General features: G+C 39.6%; 1 protein-coding gene and 1 long non-coding RNA gene across 3 annotated transcripts in view; one reads left to right on the plus strand and one right to left on the minus strand.

Annotated features, from left to right (window-relative positions):
- The window catches only part of RAB10 (RAB10, member RAS oncogene family), a 107,264-nt gene that overhangs the window by 49,644 nt on the left and 34,794 nt on the right, over positions 1–22,826 (minus strand). The gene's annotated exons all lie outside the window — the stretch shown is intronic.
- Positions 16,129–22,826, plus strand: part of LOC144333867 (uncharacterized) — a 41,469-nt gene continuing 34,771 nt past the window's right edge. Inside the window, exon 1 of the long non-coding RNA XR_013402963.1 lies at positions 16,129–16,295. This is a non-coding gene — a long non-coding RNA (uncharacterized LOC144333867). The remainder of the gene's footprint in view (positions 16,296–22,826) is intronic.

Here is a 22,826-nt window from a genome sequence, read left to right on the forward strand (position 1 = left end):
ACACACACACACACACACACACACACACACACACACACACACACACACACACACACAGCTCTCACTATGGTCAATGATTGCCGTGTTCCCAAATCCAATGATCATTTCTAAGTCCTCGTCTGATCTTTTTTTTTTCCTTTTCTTTTCTTTTTTTCTGAGACGGAGTCTCACTCTTTCACCCAGGCTGGAATGGAGTGGCACCATCTCAGCTCACTGCAACCTCTGCCTTCCAAGTTCAAGCAATTCTCCTGCCTCAGTCTCCTGAGAAGCTGGGACTACAGGCACACACCACCATACACGGCTAACTTCTGTATTTTTAGTAAAGTCAGGGTTTCACCATGTTGGCCAGGCTGGTCTCGAACTCCTGACCTCAGGCGATCCACTCACCTCGGCCTCCCAAAGTTCTGGGATTACAGGAATGAGCCACCGCGCCCGGTCCTCATCTGATCTTACTAGCTATAGATGAAGGAGTTCTTCACTCTTTTCTGCATGAAAACTCCTGACTTTCCTACCTTTCTAGCCACTCATCAATCTTCATTGCTGGTTTCTCCTCATCTCTCTGACCCCTAAAAATTGAAGTGGACTTCTATTTTCTATCTTGACACATTTCCTAGTTTCGTGGTGTTAAATTCCACATACACACTGATGATCTCTCATCTCAACTCTCCCCTGAACTCCAAACCCAAGATACCCAACTGCTTATTAGTTATCTCTATCCCATCTCTCACAAACACTAAAAGAAAACTCTTTAAATCCATAAATAAGGCCCTACATATTCTCCCACCTCCCCCTTTCTACTCTGCCCTCAGCATTTTCTACATCATCTCACTCTGATCTAGCTAACTGTATTGACTTCCCTTTTGTTGCTCTATGCACAAGACAGCCAGGTTCGCCTCTCACTACCTTTCCATAAAGGTACTATTCCCCTAACCTCTAACCACCTTTCTCATCCATCATGGCTCTTTCCCCTAGCTACCCTAAGTTGCAATATTTCTCCATGTTCCCCACCCATTGTCTGGTAACACTTCTAACCTTCTTCCTGACTTTTAAACTTTAACATGTCCTTATTTCTGTTATTATCCATCTCTCATTGCCAAAATGTGAGACTCAAAAGGGTAGAGATTTTTATCTGTTGAGTTAAATTCCCCACACCCAAAACAATACCTGACATTTAGCAGGCAATTCAACAAATATCTGTCGAATAAACAGATAAATGGTGTTTTCTGGAGAAATTAAGGAGTCCCCGAGAAAAATGTTTCACCCTTAAGTTGAAACATCACTTGACAAGCCTCGCCCTTTTCTACTCTGCTACCTATCAGCTTTTTACAGCCTCAGGCCAAAGGCTCCAATGAGATATTAAAACTTTTTTTTTTTTTTTTTGGGAGCAGGGTCTCCCTGTTGCCCAGGCTTGAGTGCAGTGGCATGATCTCGACTCACTGCAACCTCCACCTCTCAGGTTCAAGCCATTCTTCTGCTACAGCCCCCGGAGCAGCTGGGACTACAGGCATGTGCCACCACACCCAGTTAACTTTTGTATTTTTAGTAGAGGGGGGTTTCACCATGTTGGAGAGGCTGGTCTGGAACTCCTGGCCTTATGTGATCTGCCCTCCCTGGCCCCCCAAACTGCTGGGATTATAAACGTGAGCCACTGCATCCGGCCAGATATCAAAACAAGGAAAAAAAAAGTTAATAGAGGCAATGTGAGACATAATAAATTAGAAAAGCAAACCAGGACGTCTGACATCTAACAGAAGTTTGAAAAGGCACAGAGAAAGTGACATATAGAAAATAATCAAAAAAAATTAGACAACAAAACAGAACTAAAAGAATCTACTTCTACACTGAAAAACCCATCAAGAACCTAGCATAATGAACAATGAGCATAAAACTTACACCAAAGTACATCACAATGAAATTTCAGAATACCAGAAATAGTTTATAAAAGCATGCAGAGAAACAAACTAAGCCACATTAAAAGATCAACTCTCAACTTCTCAATAACACTAAAATCCAGAAGATAAAAGGACAGTATCTTTTAATAATACTTTCAACCTATATCCAGTCGAAACCAAATGAAAGGCATTCCCAGACATAAAGATCTCAAAATATTTACCTCCCATGCATCCTTTCTAAGATAGCACTAAGAAATTGCTTTACCAAACCAACAAAGAAGAAGAAATGAAATCCATTCAACAGTGTGAAGTAAAGGTAGACAAAATTGGCCTAGAGAGCAACCAGTTCAGAATAGAAAAGTTCCAGGGGGGATGTTTCCTGGGAGTGGGAAGGAGGAAACAGTATTAGAATTTATATGAAAAACAAAAGGATCTGACAATTCTACATGAGATAAAGAAGAGACAGTGCCTTGAAATCTATGCAAATGTAACAACAAACTGTAAACTACAATAAAAACAAAAAGTTAATACGAAAAAGAAAATGCAATTATAGTACACTATTTGGCTTAGCAGTTAACCAAAATACTTGTTATTACTAATTGAAATGATGAAGGAAAAGGTGCCAGGAATATCTGGTGGTGTAAGAGTATTAAATTCCCATCTTCCATAACAAGAAGAGTGTTTCTAAGACTAGATTTTTGTAAAGTTTAGAAACATATGACTAGAGAATATGGAGTTGAATAACAGAAGAAAAAGTCTAAAAATGTTTGGGAAAGGTAAGGCGCAGGTGCATATGGGGCAAGAATCTGTTGTTGCAGTTGCTGCTTCATTGTCACAGCTCTGAAGTAATATGACTTCTAAAAATCTGTACCTATTAACAGAAATAAAAATTAGGCTAACAGAGGAGGAGGTATGTTTACAAATGCATTCTCTCCACTGCTTAACCACTTCATTTCAATCCATCACTCTTTTTTTTGTTGAGACGGAGTCTCACTCTGTCGCCCAGGCTGGAGTGCAGTGGCGCAATCTCCGCTCACTCCAACCTCTGCCTCCTGGGTTCAAGCGATTCTCCTGCCTCAGACTCCCAAGTAGCTGGGATTACAGGAACCTACCACCATGCCCGGCTAATTTTTGTTTCTAGTAAAGACAGGGTTTCACCATTTTGGCCAGGCTGGTCTCAAACTCCTGACCTCAAGTGATCCACCCACCCTGGCCTCCCAAAGTGCTGGGATTACAGGCATGAGCCATCAGGCCCGGCCTCAATCATCACTGTCTAGGAATAAATATATTTCTGAGCATGGCCCCAAGCCACCTCTCCAGTCTTATTCCCTCCAGTCTTTCTCCTGTAATCACATTCAAACACAACTTTCATAGCGCTAAACTTTTTTCAAGTAAATACCATGATTTCATTAGTGTGTACTTTCCACCCTCCCCCACCATATATATCTACATGCAAACACCTAAGAAAAACTGAACGTACACCAGACGTGGTGGCTCATGACTGTAATCCCAGCACTTTGGGGGGCCCAAGTGCGCGGATCACGAGGTCAGGAGTTTGAGACCAGTCTTGCCAACACGGTGAAACCCGGTCTCTACTACAAATACAAAAATTAGCTGGGTGCAGTGGCAGGCGCCTGTAATTCCAGCCGCTCAGGAGGCTAAGAAAGGAGAATCACTTGAGAATCACTTGAACCCGGAAGGCAGAGGTTGCAGTGAGCCAAGATCATAGCACTGTACTCCAGCCTGGGCAACAGAGCAAGACTCACAAGACTCTGTCTTGGGGGAGGGGTGTGTGTGCAGGTTAAAGTAAAGATGAACAGAGTGGAAAAGCTTATAAAATTGAGAGATGAGAAGAAAGTCAGTAGCTCAGCTAATAAGAGATGCTAGAAAAACCTACCACCCTCTGAAATTCTGTCAGAATAATCAAGACTCTCCTGCAACATTATCATTTGCTAAATTAGCACAGAAATCACAGGGTTTGATCCAAACAGTGATTCCTTTTTTGGTTTTGCTTATGTAAAAACACACTAAAGGAAATTCTCACTTTTTACAGATTCTCAGGGCCCAGCTCATGAGTATTTCAATTTTTAGCTGCTCAAGAGAAAAACAGTATCAGCTACATTATTTGCCTTAATGATGTTGCAGAAGCACCATCCAGTGGCAAGAGAAGTAACTGCAACCTCTAGCCACAATCAGTTTTCCAGAGCTTGGCTTCTGATGACTTACCACTACACAGTAATTAATGCAGGCAGAAATAACCAACCAAATAACCAAACCATCATTTATAGCTAAATGATCAGTTTCTGGGGTTTTTAACAAGTGAAAATCAAGTGTTTTCCACCTACCAGGAGAGGAAATAATCATATACCTATATCGTTTTAATGCCGCTTAAGCACTGGATTTCGAGACCAGGTTCTAGTCTCAGCTTTGTCACTAACAGTATACATTTTGAAAAGGTCATTTTCCAATATGGGTATTTATTTCTTTATCTGTATGCAGATGTGAAAATGTTGAATGTGAAAGTTTCCTCTAAAGATGCTTTTGTGTAATAATAGTAAGCGTAGTTAACATTTTACAATGTGCGTGCACTGTTAGATCTTTGCATGGATTAACTCATTAAAACCTCAGGATAATCCTAGTTCATATTATTTCCTTTCTGCAAATGAGGAATAAAATAAAAAGTAACAGCAGCAAGGCTGGGTGCGGTGGCCCACACCTGTAATCTCAGCACTTTGGGAGACCGAGGCGGGCAGATCACCTGAGGTCAGGAGTTCCAGCCCAACCTGGCCAACTGGTAAAAAAACCCCGTATCTACTAAATATACAAAAATTGGCCAGGCATGGTGGCAGGCGCCTGTAATCCTAGCCACTAGGGAGGCTGAGGCAGGAGAATCGCTTGAACTTGGAAGGCAGAGGTTGCAGTGAGATTGCACCATTGCACTCCAGCCTGGGCAACAAGAGTGAAAATCCGTCATAATAATAATAGCAGCAGCAGCAATAACAGCAGTAACACCCGTATTTACTAGGTAATTACTAAGAGTGCTAAGCATTTCACATGTGCCTCACTCTTCATAAAAATCCTGAGATATTACCAATATGCCTATTTTATAAAACAGGGAGTTCAAGGTAATTTAAAGTTGCAGGATTAACAGGTGGCAGAACCAGGATTCAGTATCATGTCTGATTCATACCATGCATGCTTTTAACCTACACTAAGTTCTGTTTTTTTTTTTTTGAGGTAAAATTTAAAGTAAATTGACCATTTTAAAGTGAACAAAAAAAAAAAAAGAAAAGAAAAAAGTGAACAATTCATAACGTTGTGTAACCACCACCTCTAATTGCAAAATGTTTTCATCACCTCAAAACGATCTCACATACATTCAGCAGTTGCTTCCCATTCTCCCCTCCCCTCCAGTCCCTGGAAACCACCAATCTGTATTCTGTCTCTATGGATTTACCTATTTTGGATACTTCATGAAATAGAAGCAAACAACATGTGAGCTTTTGTGTCTGGCTTCTTTCACTTAGCATGTTTAAGGTCCGTCCATATTATGCAGCATGTATTATATACTGTTTTTATGACTGAATAATATTCCATTGTACGCATCCACCATAATTTGTCTATCCAACCATCTCCTGATGGAAATCTAAATTGTTTCCACCTTTTGGCTTTTATGAATAGAGCTGTTATGAATACGCATATACATGTATTTGAGTATTTGTTTTCAATTCTTTGGGGCATATACAACAGGTGGAACTGCTAAGTCATATGTGAAATCTAGGTTTAACTTTTTAAGGAATTGCCATGGTGGTTGTACCATTTTACATTCACACAAGCAACGTATAAGGGCTCCAATTTCTCCACGTCCTCACTCATACTTGTTACTTTCCTTTTGTGTTTTTAAACAGCCATCCTAGTGGGTATGAAATGATACCTCACTGTGGTTTTTTAATGTGCATTTCTTTAATGACTAATGATGCTGAGAACTTTCCATGTGTTTGTTGATCACTTGTGTGTCTCTGAACTCTAAAAGTCCTTTGCCCATTTTTTTTGAGATGGAGTTTTGCTCTTGTTGCCCAGGCTGGAGTACAATGGTGTAATCTCGGCTCACTACAGCCTCAGCCTCCCAAGTAGCTGGGATTACAGGTGACCGCCACCAGACTCAGGTAATTTTTTTTGTATTTTTAGTAAAGATAGGGTTTCATCATGTTGGACAGGCTGGTCTCAAACTTCTGGCCTCAGGTGATCCATCCCCCTCAGTCTACCAAAGTGCTGGGATTACAGGCGTGAGCTACCGCATCGGGCCCATTTGCCCCCCTTTTCTTTTTTTTTCTTTTTTTTTTTTTTTTTTTGAGATGGAGTCTCGCTCTGTCGCCCAGGCTGGAGTGCAGTGGCCGGATCTCAGCTCACTGCAAGCTCCGCCTCCCAGGTTTACACCATTCTCCTGCCTCAGCCTCCCGAGTAGCTGGGACTATAGGCGCCCGCTACCTCGCCTGGCTCGTTTTTTGTATTTTTTTTTTTTTTTTAGTAGAGACGGGGTTTCACTGGGTTAGCCAGGATGGTCTCGATCTCCTGACCTCGTGATCCGCCCGTCTCAGCCTCCCAAAGTGCTGGGATTACAGGCTTGAGCCACCGCGCCCGGCCCTTTTCTTTTTTTCAAGACAGACTTTCATTCTTGTTGGCCAGACTGGAGTGCAATGCTGTGATCTCAGCTCACTGAAACCTCCGCCTCCTGGGTTCAAGCAATTCTCCTGCCTCAGCCTCCCGAGTAGCTGGGATTACAGGTATGCACCACCATGCCCGGCTGATTTTTTTTTTTTTATTTTTAGTAGAGACGGGGTTTCTCCATGTTGGTCAGGCTGGTCTCGAACGCCCGACCTCAGGTGATCCACTCACCTCAGTCTCCCAAAGTGCTGGGATTACAGGTGTGAGCCACTGTGCCCAGTCTCTTTATATATTTTGGAATCTTAATCTTGATCAGATACATGACTTGCAAATGTTTTCTTCCATTCTGTACCCTGTCTTTTCACTTCTTTTCTTTTTTTAGAGCTGGAGTGAAAGTTTATTAAAAAGCTTCAGAGCAGGAACAAAGGGAAGGAAAATACACTGGGAAGAGGGTCAAGCTGGTGACTTGAAAGTGCTGTCTTTTCATATAACTTTTTTTTTTTTTTTGGAGACATAGTCTTGCTCTGCCGCCCAGGCTACAGTGCAGTGGCACAATCTCAGCTCACCATGGCAATCTCTGCCTCCCAGGTTCAAGCGATTCTCCTGCCTCAACCTCCCGAGTAGCCAGAATTACAGGCGCACATTACCACACTCAGCTGATTTTTTTTTTATTTTTAGTAGAGATGGGGTTTTACTATGTTGGTCAGGCTGGTCACAAACTCCTGCCCTCAAGTGATCCAACCGCCTCTGCCTCCCAAAGTGTTGGGATTACAGGCGTGAGTCATCGCGCCCGGCCTGTTGTTTAACTTTCTTAATATGTCCTTTGATGCACAAGAGTTCATTTTGATGAAGTCCAATTATTTTATCCATTATTATTTTTGTCACTAGTTGTAGCTCCACTCATTTTGATTTCTGAAACGGTTGAGATGGAAGAAGTTCCTTGATACTGAAAAATCCCGGGTGACAGAATCAAAGCTAAATTGAACTTTTGCCAGCTACAACTAAGAGACTAGTTGTAACTGGGGATAATACAAGCATTTCTAGTACAATGCAATATACACATTCCTAAATAACCCTTTAGTTCTGCAAAATCACAAATTAAAAATAATCAGGCTTATAAGAAAAGTTAGGTTTGAGGTAGTTACTCATAAGCAACTTTGTTCAGAAAACTAAAAATACTAGCACTATTAAAAATACATGAATTCTTAACAAAGAAGCAACCATAATGAGCATCAAATTTTACCATTAAAAAAGATGAACGTAACTTGATGAAAAGGGATATAAAGACTGAAACTGCAGAACTATGAAAGAAGGGGTAAAATGCACAAAAATTACATAGAACCTTATAAACTTCCCTTGGCCAAACTATCAATGGCAAGGCTGAGGGATGAATTCTATATGCGCACTTTTGTATTCCTCTGGGACATACTGCTGCAATCAACTGTAATAATGTACTTGGTGTACCGTGTACCAAAACATGGTGTACCATGTACCAAAAACATAATATACTAGGGAAAAGCACATAAAGACCCAACATGATTTCCTCATTATTGTGTTATCATTTACTTTATAACAATTGGCTATAAGCTAATTCACATTATAGTAACATGAGTTTCAGTAGGGTAAACCACACTTACTACACACTTGGCAATGAATAAGGCAAAGTCCTTCCCCCTTCTGTTGGGGGAACTTACGAAAGGGGATTACCCATTCCCCCCAATTTCAAATCTCTGATGTTAGTAATAATAGATCTTATAAACAAGAACAGGAGGAAGAGCTATCTTAAACGAGGTGGTCAAGGAATGACTCACTGAGAGATACTTGAGCAAAGACATAAGGTAAGGGAATAGGCCATATGACTATTTGGGGAGAGCGTTCCAGGCAGACAAAACAGCAAGTACAATGGATTTGACATGGAAATATGTTTGGCATGTTCAAGAAACACAGGGAGCATTCTGAGCAGAGTGATACGAGCCTTCTAATCCATAAATATGGTATAGCTCTCTTTATTTGGGCTGCCTTTAGTTCTCTCAGCGATATTTTGTAGTTTTCCATGTCTAAGCCTTGTGTATATTTTTAAAATTTATCCCCATTTCATTTTCATTTGTTGGATGCTACTGTAAATAATATATTTTTACATTTCGTTTTCTGATTGTTTGCTGCTAAATACAGAACTACAACTGAGTAAGCCAGGTGCAGTTGCTCACACCTGTAATCCCAGCACTTTGTGTGGCCAGCGCGGGAAGATCGCTTGAGGCCAGGAGTTCGAAACCAGCCTGGCCAACACAGCAAAACCCAGTCTCTACTAAAGACACAAAAAATTAGCCCAGTGTGGTGGCACACACCTGTAATCCTGGCTACTAAGATACAAAAAATTAGCTAGGTGTGGTGGTGCACACCTGTAATCCTGGCCACTAGCATACAAAAAATTAGCTGGTGTGGTGGTGCACACATATAATCCCAGCTACTGCAGAGGCTGTGGCACAAGAATTGCTGGAACCTGGGAGGCGGAGGTTGCAGTGAGCTGATACAGTGCCACTGCACTCCAGCCTGGGTGACAGACTGAGACAAAAGGAAAGTAGAGGGAAGGAAAGGAGAAGGGAGGGGAGGGTTTTGGGGGAGGAGAGGGACAAGGGGAGGGAAGAAGGGAGGGAAGAGGGGAAGGCTGAGGGGGAGGGGAGGGGAGGGGAGTGAAGAGAGAAAAAATAAAACTAATTGGTTTTTGTACACTTGACCTAGTATCCTGCAACCTGTTACATTTGCTTATTAATTCTAGTTGCTTTTTGTGGAGAAGGTAGATTATTTAGGATTTTCCATGTATATAACAACATAGTCTAAATAAAGGCACTTTTGCATCTTCTGCTTATTTCTCTTGCTTTATTTTATTATCTACAACCTCTAATATACTGTTGTTCTTTACTTGACCTTAGGAAGCTTTAGACTAAAAGCTATGCCATTAAAGTGTGTTAACTGTACAAAATTTAGCACATTAAATAAATGTTCCTCTGTTCCTAGATTCCTGAGTTATCATGAGGTGTATTTCATCAAATGTTTTTTCTGTGCCTACTATGATGATATGATTTTTCTTCTTTACTCCATTAAGGCAGCTATTTACTTTGATTTTAAATGTGAAACCGACCTTGCATTCCCGGAATAAAGTTCATTTGAGTCATGATGTATTATTCTTTTCATAAATTCCTGGATCTGATTTGCAATTATTTCGATAATAATTATGTTCTTGAAAAAAATCTCTATGTTCATTAGAGATAGGTCATATCTTTGGTTTTAGCATCCAAGACAAGGCTGATCCCATAAAACAACTTGGAAAGCGTACCCTCTTGCATTTATTGAAAGAGTTTAAGATTCATATTATTTCTTCTTTAAACATTTGATATAATTCACCAGTGAAGCCATTTGGGCCTTGAGGTTTCTTTCAGAAAGGTTTTAAATTAAGATTCCATTTCTTTAATATATGTCACTTATTCTATCAATTATTAAGAGAGGACTGTTGAAATATCCAACTACACAACTGTAGATTATTTCTCCTTCCAATTCTGTTAGTTTTTGCCACAAGTATTTTGATATTCTGTTATTAGGTATATATGACAAACTGACCCCTTCATCATTATAAAAAGATCCTCTTTATTTCTGGAATATACTCCTTGCTCTAAAATCTACCTTGTCTAATATTAATATAGCACCCCAACTTTAAGATTTAGTAGCTGATTAGATGTGCCCAATATATTTTTTAGCAGTTTCTCTAAGGTTCTTTAACCTTCTTACATCATAAGTAGTACCGTCAACCTCCAAATGGTATTATACCACTTTTAACACAATATAAGAACCTTACAGAACTATTCTTCCATTTTTTCCCCCTCCCATCATTGGGCTATTATTGTGTTTTTAAATTTCTTTAAAATTTCTTTATGTTACACTTCTACATTTTACTGCTAAGTGCTATAAATCCTATAAAACATTAAAATATTTTACTGTAAACAATCATCTTTTAAATAAATTAAAAATTGAGAAGAAATATTTTCTATTTCCATACATTTTTACCATTTCCTGCCCTCTTCATTCCTTTTGTGTTAAGTTTTGATTTCCATCCAAAATAATTTTTTTCAAGCTAAAAAACTTCCTTTAACATTTCTTAAAAGCACAGGTAAAAAATTCTCTCAGCTTTTGTCTGTCTGAAAAATGTCTTTATTTTACCTTCATTAATGATATTTTACCTTTATTACTTTTACCTTTATTTATTTTACCTTTATTAATGATATTTTTGTCAGGACTGAATTCTAAATTGATAGTTTTTCCTTTCTGAACTGAATACTACTCCTTTCTGAACTGAATATTACTCCACTGTCTTGTGGCTTACATTGTTTCCTTTTTTAAATTCCTTTTTGAAAGTAAACTTAAGAAACTTTATTTTCAAATAACTTTCCAGATAAGTTGCAAAAATAGTACACAGTTCACAAATACCTTTCACCCAATTTCTCCTGATGTTAACAACTTATATAACCAAAGTACATCAATCAGAAACAGGAAAATAACATTGGTACAATTACCCTAAACTACAATTACCCTAAACTACAGACCTAATTCACCAGATTTTTTTTTTAACTTTTTTTATGTTTCAGGATCCAATTCAGGTTCCCACATTGCATTTAGCTGTATGTCTCCTTAGTCTCCTCCAACTTAAGACAGTCCTCAGTCTTTCCCTTTCTTTCACGACCTTCACACATTTAACAAATAATGGTGAGGTATTCCATAGAATTTCCCTCAATTTAGTGTTTGCATTTTGGGGCAGAAGAGTCAGGAATGTCACAGAATACCAAGATATCAAGCTTTACCTTTCTCAGTTGATATCAGGGAGTACAAACTATAAACAGGTCTATTAGTCCATTTTCACGCTGCTGAGAAAGACATACACGAGGCTGGGCAATTTACTATTGAAAGAGGTTTTGGACTTACAGTTCACATCGCTGGGAAGGCCTCACAATCAAGGCAGGAGGCAAGGAAGAGCAAGTCACATCTTACATGGATGGCAGCAGGCAAAGAGAGAGCTTGTGCAGGGAAACCTCCATTTTTAAAACTGTCAGATCTCATGAGACTTATTCACTATCACAGGAAAGACCCACCCCCACGATTCAATTACCTCCCACCAGGTTCTTCCCACAACATGTGGGAATCGAGGGAGTTACAATTCAAGATGAGATTTGGGTAGGGACACAGCCAAACCATATCAACAGGTCTTATTACAAGTGCTATTAACCCTGAATACACTTCCAATACTTGGTTAAGGTGGTATCTACAGAGTTTCTCTCTATCGTAAATTTAACTGTCTTCCACTTGGTAATTAATAAATTTCTTGTAATGGCCTGTAATGCCATTGCTTTGGGAGGCCAGGAGTTAAGAGACCAGCCTGGGCAACATATAGCAAGATCCCATCTCTACAAACAAAACATGAAACAAAACAAAACACTAGCCAGGTGTGGTGGTGTGTACCTGTAGTCCCAACTATTCAGGATGAGCAGGAGGATCACTTGAGCTCAAGAGTTCAAGTTTACAGTAAGCCATGATTGTGTCACTGTACTCCTGTGTACATCTGATGAACAATGGTCAGGTATTCCATAGAATTTCCCTCAATTTAGGTTTGTTTGCATTTGGGGGTGCATTTGGGGGTGGAGAAGTCAGGAATGTATCGTGACAAAAAAATTTATTGGAGAAGATCCTTTCAGACTAAATAATTATGTTTGTCATCATATTTTTGCCCACTGATTTTACATTCCATTACTGGCTCTTGCCTGCAACAATTTTTAATGTAGTATTTGCCTAACAGTGATTCAGTGTTTCTCTCATTCTTTTTACAGTTCTTTTTTTTTTTTTTTTTTTGAGACGGAGTCTCGCTCTGTTGCCCAGGCTGGAGTGCAGTGGCCGGATCTCAGCTCACTACAAGCTCCGCCTCCCGGGTTTACGCCATTCTCCTGCCTCAGCCTCCCGAGTAGCTGGGACTACAGGCGCCCGCCACCTCGCCCGGCTGGTTTTTTGTACTTTTTAGTAGAGACGGGGTTTCACCGGGTTAGCCAGGATGGTCTCAATCTCCTGACCTCGTGATCCGCCCGTCTCGGCCTCCCAAAGTGCTGGGATTACAGGCTTGAGCCACCGCGCCCGGCCTCTTTTTACAGTTCTTAATTGAAATTCAGCTTTTGCAAGTTGTTTCTTCCACCCCATTCATTTGTTTATTCATTTATTTATTTTTGCTACTATGGACTCATAGACATTTTATTCTATTGGTTATAATTCCATACTACCATTATTTCATTCCAGCTCTGGCTGCTAACAGATCCTTCAGGCCAGCTCCTGTGTACTTCTAACATGTCCCATCCTTTTCTGAGCACTTCTTTGTTTTCTAGGATCACAAGATGTTCCAGGATCATTTTGTATTTCTCCTACTCCAGCTCTGAAATCAACAAGTTCTTCAGGGAGCCCTAGTTCCTTTTATTAAGAAATTGTATTTAAGCTGGGAGCAGTGGTTCACATCTGTAATCCCAGCATTTTGGGAGGCTGAGGCAGGTGGATCGCTTGAGCCCAGGGGTTCAAGACGAGCCTGGCAACAATGTTTAATGAGACCTCGTCTCTACAAAAAATGCAAAATTTAGCCAGGCGTGGTGGCATGTGCCTGTAGTCCCAGCTACTAGGGAGGCTAAGGCAGGAGGATCACTTGAGCCCAGGAAGTTGAGGCTTCAGTGAACTGTGATCCCACCACTGCACTCCAGCCTGAGTGACAGAGTGAGGCTCTGTCAAGAAAGGAAAAGAAAGGAGAGAAAAGGGAGCGAGAAAAAAAAAGGAGGGAGAAAAGAGGGATGGAGGAAAGAACTGTATTTATAGTCCAAGATCTGAGCATTGAGTGCCTTTACTGCTACCTCAGCATCATTTCTTTTATGACTTCCCAGCAAACAGTGAGGAAATACACTTTTACAAACTAACCCATGCATATATACATATTTACATTTACATATCTATATGGAACCATGAGTTCATACTGATACCTCCAATTCCAATCCCATACCACAGTTCATTCTAGCCTTCTTCCTTTCCTTACTTGTAACTTCTTTCTTCAACAATGAGAAACCGAGCTGTCATTATCTACAAATTTTTACTTAAATGTTTAATCCTTGTGTGTGTTTGTGTGTGTGTGTGTGTTTCAAACTTGCTAGCTCCTACCCCCTACCCCATGAGGAACCAGATTTACTAACTGGAATAAAATACGTGTATATGGGTTTTTTTTATCTTTAGCCTTATAGTATGTAGTTCACAAAAAATTTTTTTGAGATGGAGTCTTGCTCTGTTGCCCAGGCTGGAGTGTAATGGCACAATCTCAGCTCGCCACAACCTACACCTCCTAGGTTCAAGCAATTCTCATGCCTCACCTCCAGAGTAGCTGGGACTACAGGCAGGCACCACCATACCCAGCTAATTTTTGTATTTGTAGTAGAGACAGTGTTTCATCATGTCACCAGACTGGTCTCAAATTCCGAACCTCAGGATTTGCCCACCTCGGCCTCCCAAACTGCTGAGATTACAGGTGTAAGCCATCACACCTGGCCAAGTCAAAATATTTTCCAAAGTTTCTTTTATTCTTCCTCGGTGTGATTATGCTGTTCATTTTTGATACAGTTACATTCATTTGTTGGCTTGCAATGTTTCTGAGAAAAAAGTCAATAGTTCCTATCCTTCCTCCTCTATATAATGTTCTTTTTTTACTCTGGCTTTTAGTAACTTGATTAGGATGTGCCTCAGTGTGATTTTCTTTGTATCTACCCTACCTAGGTTCATCAGGTTTATAGCCTTCACCATAGGTGGAAACTCTAGCTAGCCATTATTTCTTCAAAAAACTTTTTCTGCAACTCCTCCCCTCTTTTCCTAGACTCCAATTACATGTACCACCTCAAAAATCATCCTAGTCCTACCTACTGACCAGTAAATACCTGTCAAAAATCAACTGACCAGAAATTTAAAGTTTTATTTCTGGATTCTCAATTCTATTCCACTGAGCTGTACATCTGTTCTTAGGCTAGCACCACACTGTCTTATTACCACAGCTTTAAGTACTGAAATCAGGAAATTTGAGGCTTCCAACTTTTTACTTCAAGACTGTTTTCATTATTCAGGGTCCTCTGTATTTCCATATGAATTTTAGGAGCCATATGTCAATTTCTGTAATCAAAAATTTTGATAGGAATTGCATTGACTCTATAGAGCAATTTGGGTAGCATGGCCATCTTAACAATATCAAGTCTCCTGGTCTACAGACATTGGGTGCCCTTCCATTTTCTTAGCTCTTTTAAAATTTCCTTCAACAATGCTTTCTGGTTTTCATTAAGTCTTACACTTCTTGTGTTAAATCTATTCCTAGGTATTCTTTTTGATGCTACTGTAAATGGAATTGTCTTACTTCAATTTTTGGATGATTCACTGCTAGTGTACAGAAACACAACTGATTTTTCTATATCCCATCTACAGACTTTTATCTTTTTTATTTTTATTTTTTTTTTAGACTGAGTCTCACTCTGTCCCCCAGGCTGGAGTGTAGTGGCACGATCTTGGCTCACTGCAAACTCCGCCTCCCGGGATCAAGTGACTCTCCTGCCTCAGTCTCCCAAGTACCTGGGATTACAGGTGAGTGCCACAACATCCAGCTAATTGTGTGTATTTTTAGTAGAGACAGGGTTTCACTGTGTTAGCCAGGATAGTCTCCATCTCTTGACCTCATGATCCACCCACCTCAGCATCCCAAAGTGCTAGGATTAGAGGCCTGAGCCACTGTGCCCAGGCTCCCACCTACTGACTTTTAAAAAGCAAGGTAGCACTTCTATTCTTAAGTTCCTGCACATTATAATGCCTTAAAATTATATTACAAATTAAAACAAAAGTCATTCTAACAAAAAATGTCATCCAAGTGAACAAAAGAAGCTGACATTACACAGTAATGTATCATAAATTCTTAATGCCCAAGAACTGCTGAATCCATAGATGTAAGTCAGAATAAAGAAAGTCTTATTTGTTGCGCATTATTTTAGAAAGATTCATAAGGTCATTAAGTTTCTCAGAAATCTGATGAATTCCACAGTACCAGCTAATGGACAATAATATAAAAGCAAGAGAAGCAACACCACAAAAGTGGGAAATTAGTATGTTTCTCTATGCACAAAAGATGCGATGACTTTCACACTCCACCAGAATAAGAAATTTTCTCATTTGACAATTTAAAATTTCCCTTGATATCTATATTTGTAATACACATGTACTTTCAACAAAAAAATAATTTACATTTCACAAGATTTTTTAAAAATCAAATGCTCTGAAAAAGTACAACACAATCACACATCTGAATTATTTTGAATTCGAAATTAGTGTAGTAGAAGTTAATGCAGATTTATTTCACAAAAGTCCTAAGATTCATATCCAGAGGTAGTTTTAAATTTGGCATGTGTAATTAATTCCTTGAGTTCCTAATGAATTCCTTCATTTCTTTTATTTCTGAGCTCTCTTTATAGTGCTCTTTTGACACTTTTTTTTTTTCTCTCCCTCTTGTCCCCCAGGCTGGAGTACAATGACATGATCTCGGCTCATTGCAACCTCTGCCTCCCAGGTTAAAGCGATTCTTCTGCCTCAGTCTCCCGAGTAGCTGGGATTACAGGTGCCTGCCACCATGCCCAGCTAATTTTTGTATTTTTAGTAAAGACGGGGTTTCACCATGTTGGCCAGGCTGGTCTTGAACTCCTGACCTCAGGTGATCCACCCACCTCGGCCTTCCAAAGTGCTGGGACTACAGGTATGAGCCACCGTGCCCGGCCTCTTTTGCCACTTTTCTAAAAAGAGGCGAAACTTTTTTGTGTAAAAGAACTGAGTAAGTAGATTCCGTGGTGAAACCCCGTTTTGCTGCTTCTGCTGTCACCTCCACTATCTAATACCTTGGGGGCACCCTCCAAAAGAAGGTGTTCTCCAGAACATGGAAGTATCTTATGTCCTTATCAGTAGGAGAGCATCAAGAGTAATCCTGCCTCAAACAACTACCTGGATTCCTACAAAGCTACTCCCCAAAAATTTTGATGGTGTCAAGTTATAAACTACACATCAATAAGCAAATGCAAGTATAATGTCAACAGTAGATTCACTTTCAGAATTAAGAAAAGCAATACAGAATGTAGTAATTAGGAGAATTCAGAAAAACATGGTCTCTGGCTCTGCCACATTCCAGTTGTGTGGCATCAGGTGAAATTTCAGCTTCTCCAGGCCTCTGTTTTCCTCACCTACAGCGGGTATTATAATTTCCATCTCCAATAGGTTATGGGGATTAAATGAGATCAAGTGTAGGAAGCCTAGGACAGGGCCTGGGTACACAAACAGCCCTCGATTAAGCTATTAAATTATCTTGCTTCTGGATACTATGCTAGCTATTCAATTTCAGCCCTCTCCCAATCCAACCCTTTGCCACTAGTGAGCCAAATGTCTGTCTTCTTTTTGGCCTGCCCTTATTGATATACCTTCCTGATGCAGCCCAAACTGTATACCAAACAGCATGACTCTCAGGTCGGTAACTCTATTCTCAATTTTCTCAGAACTTGCTTATTTATCTCCTAACCCCCTGCTTGCCTTCCACCCTCTAACCCTCCACTTTTTAAGGGCATTTGTAAGTTTTCATATTTTTCTACATCACTGAAAAATAAATTCAGATATTATCCTTAAAGGCCACCAAATCCTCAGAATCCAAGACGTGTTGAATAACTGTTTCAAATGTATTAGTGCATAATGCTTACTCCCCACATAATGTCATGACAACTTGTCTCTTGTTCATGATTATTCTGTACTAGAATAAACATAACCACTTCAAATTCCTGCTGATTTGTTTACCTCCCTCCTTCTCCCCTTCTAGCTTTCAGTTCAGGGTTTATGTTAGTTTATGTTTTCCTTTTAAAAAATTTTGTAAAGCCTTTCAGGCAAACTGTTCTTGAGCTTTTTTTATCAGAGAGACAAAACACCTGCTTAAACAAGTTAAACCTGTGCTTATCCATCGAAGACCCACGCCAGTCAAAGCACAAAATCAGTTCATTCCGACAAAGAAGAGAGAGGAGGTGGGTGGGAAGTATCTTCAAATAGTATCAGGCAATAAATGACTTAATGGAGGAGATAAGGACTGTTCTCCCTATTGGAGAAATAAAGAACAGCTCTACTTGTGGTACTAAAGAACTTAGGGTACAATGATTTGCTAAGAAAGTATGACTGGGAAAAAAATAGACAGAAAGGTGCTAGGAAAAATTGAACACAATGTTCTCTAACTCCTTACCAATATTTTACCTTCAATTTATCTCACCTTGGCATCTTTTGTATTTTGCTCTCCAGGAAGCTTGTACTCTCATAATAGTCCATCTAGCTGCTTCAAAATTTAGAACCAGTCCAGTCTCTCCAAGAGCTACCAATTAATCTCATTCTCTATTCCCAAGAAATATGAGAGAAGAACTTCGACCTTTTCCCAAGTTTCTGTCCCTCCCAAAAGTCCTTGGCTTTTATTACTGTTTTTGTTTTATTAACATTTATTGTGCTTACTACATGCCAGACATGTTCCAAGCATTTTACAAGCATCTACTCATTTGATCCTCATAACAGCTCGTAGTGACATGAATTCGACTCCAGATCCCATGCTCTTAACTATGAATGCTCCTTCTCACTTTTTTTAACATTTAAAAGCTGGACACAGTGGCTCACGCCTATAATCCCAGCACTTTGGGAGACCGAGGCAGGTGGATCACCTGAGGTCAGGAGTTTGAGACCAGCCTGGCTAACATGGTGAAACCCCATCTCTACTAAAAATACAAAAATTAGCTGGGCGTGGTGGCGGATGCCCATAATCCCAGCTACTCGGGAGGCTGAGGCAGGATAATCGCTTGAACCCAGGAGGCAGAGGTTGCAGTGAGCCAAGATCATGCCATTGCACTCCAGCCTGAGCAACAAGCGTGAAACTCCATCTCAAAAAAAATAAAAAATTAAAATAAAAAAAAATTCTTTAAAAGTATACTTCTCATCGTTTCTAGGCCCTCAATTCCACAATCACTCGCTTCCAATCCCAACTATACAGTTTGATTAGAGATAAGCAGTTTAAAATATTTTAAGTCATCTCTAATTTGCCTTCATTCACCATTTATAATCTAGACAGTTCTCAAATTTGTTTCATTCAAAATACTCCTTGTAAGGGTCTTTTCTCCACTACCATACCATCATCTCATGCTCAGATTACCAATGGCCTCCAAAGCAATCTTCCTGATACTGTCTCCTCTTCTGTATCATCCTGCATTTTCTCATCATTCTGATCTTCTTAATATAAGATGCCTTTCATCATGTCAATCTTGCTAACGTTTCTACTAGACAAAGTCCAAATTCCGTTGCCAGTTTTTCACAGCACTCCACATAAACTGCCCCGGTCTATATATTCAACCTGATTTCTCATTGTTCTAAAATACATAACATCCTCTAAACTGTAATCAATTTACCCACTAATCTCCCTTTATTCATATTGATCAACTAACTGCCTAGAAACCCTCCAATTCTTTCTATTCAATCAGAACTTATCTACATCTATTTTCAGTCTTCTTCATAAATTTTAGCTCTAATCATTCCCTTCTGTACTTTTTCCTCCCTTTCTACAGTGTAATATGGCAACCAGACTAGGAATTGGAAGGTAACTGTGGAGTCCTTTCTTATTTATGCAGTGTTCATAGCCGACTGTAACTATCTGATGCTCTTAGCACTGTAATTACTCTTCTGTTTTTTATCTATACTGCCAAGCGCTGAAAGCCTACAAACTACATTTCCCAGACTCCCTTGCAAGCTGAGTTCTGGGTAGGTTCTGCCAATGAAAGGAACTGGCAGAAAATTAAAAAGTAGGACAAAAGGAAAATCCATCTGATCCTGGTGACAGCTACAACACAGTCAATGGCTGTGGCTTGAGCTCATAGGCAACACAATGGTGGGGAGCCCAGTACAATGGCGATAGCCCAATAGTTTACCAGTAGCAGCAACGAGAACAGTTCTTGCTTAATCAGCAAAGGGATACCTCTAGCAGCTCAGCAACAAGTACAGGTTCAGGGAGATCCACTCCAGAGAAAGCAGCAGTTTGCTATCTCTGGATAATTACCCCTTCTCCCATTTGTTCCTCGAGCCCTTCCATCACTTTTGAAACAATTCCTGCATTAAATTCTTCTCTACTTTTAAAATCAATAACTCTATTTCCAAATCAAACCTGAAGTGGTTCCCATTTTTCTGATGGGACACTAACTACCAATACACACCAAATCTCTTACTCTCTCAAGCTTAGAGATAAGCTTGAGATAAATCTCATAACTGAAACTTCGACCAAATCTATTACATAGAAGCAATGCAAGAGGTACACCACTGCTTCTCAAATTTTTTGTTCTGCGAACTCCTTTACACTCCTCAAATTCCTGAGGATCTCAACAAACTTTTGTGTAGGTTCTACAAACTCATATTTACCATATTAGAAATTAAAACTAAGAAAAAAATTATTTAATGCAATTTAAAATAATAAGCTCAATCCATGTTAACATAAATGACATTTTGTTAAAAATTACTATATTTTCCAAAACTAAACTGCAACTTTAATGTTTAGCTTAACAGATAACACTTGGATTATCCCTGCTTCTGCATTCAATTTGTTGTAATATGCTGTTTTGGCTGATAAAGCATACAAAGAATATGAAGTATATGAAGAAAATCTATCTACATACAGATATGTTGCTAGAAAAGGGAGAAGTATTTTAAGAGCCTATTCAGATAATCCTAACTATTATTCTTCAACACTACAAAGCTCAGCAAGTAATTTCTTTTTGTCTTCTTTTTTCGCATGAGTCACAGGGAAAAAGTAGTAAATTTCTTAAACATTAGTTGCAAGGTAGAATCTGAAACCCTGTCAATGATGTTTTCATGTTCTATTATTATTTTTATTTTATATATATATACACACACACACACACACACATATATATGTATTTTTTTTTAGATGGAGTCTGTGTCGCCAGGCTGGAGTGCAATGGTTTGATCTCAGCTCACTGCAACCTCCGCCTCCCGGGTTCAAGTGATTCTCCTGCCTCAGCCTCCCGAGTAGCTGAGAATACAGGTGGGTGCCACCATGCCCAGCTAATTTTTATATTTTTAGTAGAGACAGGCTTCACCATGTTGGCCAGGATGGTCTCGATCTCTTGACCTCGTGATCCACCTGCCTCGGCCTCTCAAAGTGCTGGGATTATAGGCATGAGCCATCGCACCAAGCCTTGTACTATTACATTAAAATCCATCAGTTACTTTGCACTTTGAATGGGTCTTTTTACTCGTGCACAATTTTATAACAGCATGCATTGGTCATTTGGAAATTAACAGTTCATTAACACAATTTTTCCAAATGTTGCCGTATTTCAATATACAATATGAAAAAAATCGTATTATCACCATGGACCTCATCAAGAGAGTATGTACAGAAAAGCTGTCACACTCACAGAGGCAGACACAAGTTTTCCAAATTTATTTTATTTATTTTTTTTAAGAGACTGAGTCTTGCTCTGTCACCCAGGCTAGAATGCAGTAGTGTAATCACAGCTCACTTCAGGCTCAAACTTTGGGCTCTAACAATTCTCCCACTTCAGCCTCTTGAGTAGCTGGAATTACAGGCAAGAGTGACCGTGACTGGCTCTAAATTCCAATCTTTTTTTTTTTTTTTTTTTTGAGCTGAAGTCTCACTCTGTCACCCAGGCTGGAGTGCAGTGGTGCCATCTCGGCTCACTGCAACCTCTACCTCCTGAGTTCAAGCAATTCTCCTGCCTCAGTCTCCCAAGTAGCTGGGATTATAGGTGCCCACCACCATGCCTGGCTAATTTTTGTATTTTTAGTAGAGATAGGGTTTCACCACGTTGGCCATGCTGGTCTCGAACTCCTGACCTCAGGCGATCCGCCCACCTTGGCCTCCCAAAGTGTTGGGATTACAGGAGTGGGCCACTGCGCCTGGCCAAAATTCAAATCTTAAAAGCATAAATTTTCTCACTGGCAACAAATACTGTCACTTCATTCATTCAAGACAGTAACTGCCAAGGACTCAAGTCTGGATAACCATAGTCTGCCAGTTGTTCTTTCAAGGATAAATGATGTTCTATAAAAATGGTGGCTAATCCAAACAATTTCACAAGTGCCTTTTCTTGAGACCACCATCACTGTCTCAAAATGAGGCAGAAGTGTTTTATGTTTACTTCCCATTTCAGCATACACCAAAAAGACATATGCTCCAGGGTCAAGATTTAATAAAACTTAATTCTATTTCATCAAGGATATTCTTGAGGAAAATTATTTTAGTTTTCTCTTGTGAGTACACAGTGGTAAATACAATGACTACTAGTCCAGCTTGGTTCCACTGTCTTGATTCATGCTAAGGTTAGCAATTTTACATACCATTGCTTCTGCATCATCAGTACAAGCATCTACAAGGTGAAAAAGGCAAACAAGGTCTTATGAAAAGTTTTGACCTTCTGGTCAAAAAAACTCCCTAGGTGGTGGTCGGTGGGGATCCACATGTTGAAAACCACGGAGGAACAAATTACATTTGGTAAGAATTTACATGTCATACAATGGAATGCTTCTATTATGTATTCATTTGCTCCTTGCAATAATCTTAAAAGACATTTTTTAAACAGATGAGAAAATTTAGGTGGAGCCAAAAGACAAATCCAAATGTTTCTAATTACAAAGCTTTCCATCGCCATGTTTAAGACTTGGCTCTGGTATATTTGTCATATTATCAAAGGCAGGTCATTAAACTCTGCTTCCTTACCTGTAAAATGACAATAGTTACCTACGTAGCTTGCCCTCTTCATAGTATTATACAAGGTTCACAAGAAGGAAAACAGAAGTACTCTAAAATTTTTCTTAAACTATTTTAAGTATTAGGAAATAAAACTCAATTCCAAGAATAAAAAAATCCTTGAGGTTCAAAAAGACAGTCACTTTAAGTGACTGTGAAAATGTACCTATCTGTTTTAAAACAGGTGAAAAACAGATAAAACCAGATTTAATACTACTTCACTCAAATCACACAACTACTTGATTGAATCTAGTCTTTTCCCATTTCCTTTTGAGCTCTCAGGTCTATCTGCCTGTAGCAAGTTCTCATTTGCACATGTCCTAGAAGAGCCAAAAGAAAATTCTCTACTC

The sequence above is a fragment of the Macaca mulatta genome, chromosome 13, assembly GCF_049350105.2.
Source record: "Macaca mulatta isolate MMU2019108-1 chromosome 13, T2T-MMU8v2.0, whole genome shotgun sequence".
Taxonomy (NCBI): Eukaryota; Metazoa; Chordata; class Mammalia; order Primates; family Cercopithecidae; genus Macaca; species Macaca mulatta.